The sequence below is a fragment of the Echinops telfairi genome, unplaced genomic scaffold (genome assembly GCF_000313985.2).
Source record: "Echinops telfairi isolate 266 unplaced genomic scaffold, ASM31398v2 ScPeMD7_16;HRSCAF=60, whole genome shotgun sequence".
NCBI lineage: Eukaryota > Metazoa > Chordata > Mammalia > Afrosoricida > Tenrecidae > Echinops > Echinops telfairi.
In genome coordinates, this window is record NW_022103913.1 from 10277857 (window position 1) to 10279252 (window position 1396).

The window sequence follows — 1396 nt, forward strand, 5'->3', positions numbered from 1 at the left end:
ATCGACATATAACCTCCTCTTTGGGGGATGGACAACACAAAAGTAGGTGAAGGGAGACATCAGACAGTGTAAGATATGACAAAATAATAATTTATAAATTATCAAGGGTTCATGAGGGAAGGGGGGTCGGGCAGGGAGGGGAGAAATGAGGAGCTAATACTAGGCTTACGTGGAGAGCAAATGTTTTGAAAATGATGAGGGTAACGAATGTACAAATGTGCTTTATACAACTGATGTATGTATAGATTGTGATAAGAGTTGTATGACCCCCCAACAAAATGGTTTTTTTTTTTTAAGATAACTCAACAACAGTTTCAGCTGTTCATCAATAGAGAGCTGCCAGAAATTAAAGCCAGGTTCAGAACAGGGTGTGACATGAAAGATAACATTGCTAATGTCAGACAGTTCTTGACTTAAAGCAAAGAATACCAGAAATATATTTACTTGTGTTTTATTGACCATGCAAAGACATTCAATCGTGTGGGTCATAAACAACTACAGATAACACTGAAAAGAATGAGAATTCCAGAACACTTCATGTGCAAGGAACAAGAAGCAGACATTTGAACAGAACAAAAGAATATTGTGTGGTTTAACTCAGGAAAGGTATCTATCAGGCAAATATACTTTCACCAAGCTTGCTCAATGTGTATGCTAAGTAAATAATCCAAGAAATTATACCCTATGAAGAAGAAGCTGGCATATAATTGAAGGAAGACTTAATAATAACCTGCGATATGCAGATGACACCACCTTGCTTGCTAAAAGTGAGAACTCAAAACACTTGCTGATGAAGATCAAAGACTGCAGCCTTCAGTATAGACTACAACTCAATGTAAAGAATACCAAAATCCTCACAACTGGAGTAATAGAAAACATTATGATAGATGAAGAAAAGACTGATGAAGGATTTCATTTAGCTTCAAACCAGTCAATGTTCATAGGAGCGGAATTCAAAACATCAAATGGCATATTGCACTGGACAAATCCACTGCCCAAGACATTCTTCAAAGTGTTGACCAGCAAAAAAATTTTAATTTGAGGACTAAAGAGTACCTGACCCAGCTATGGTATTTTCAATCCCCTTATATGCATGTGAGCGAGAGTAAGATGAGGCTTTCTACTCCCATAAAGAATTACAGTCTCAGAAACACACACGGGTAGTTCTACTCTGTCCTATAGGGTCACTGTGAGTCAGAATCAAGTCTATGGCAGCGACTTTATTTTGTTGTTGTTGTTCTGCTTTTTTTATGCATGTGAAAGTTAGATGAACAAGGAGACGAAGAATTGATATATTTGAATTATGGTGTGGTCAAAGAATATTGAAAGTAGCATGGACTGGCAGAAGGACAAATATGTTTTGGGAAAGGTACAGCCAGAATGCTCCTTAAAAGTG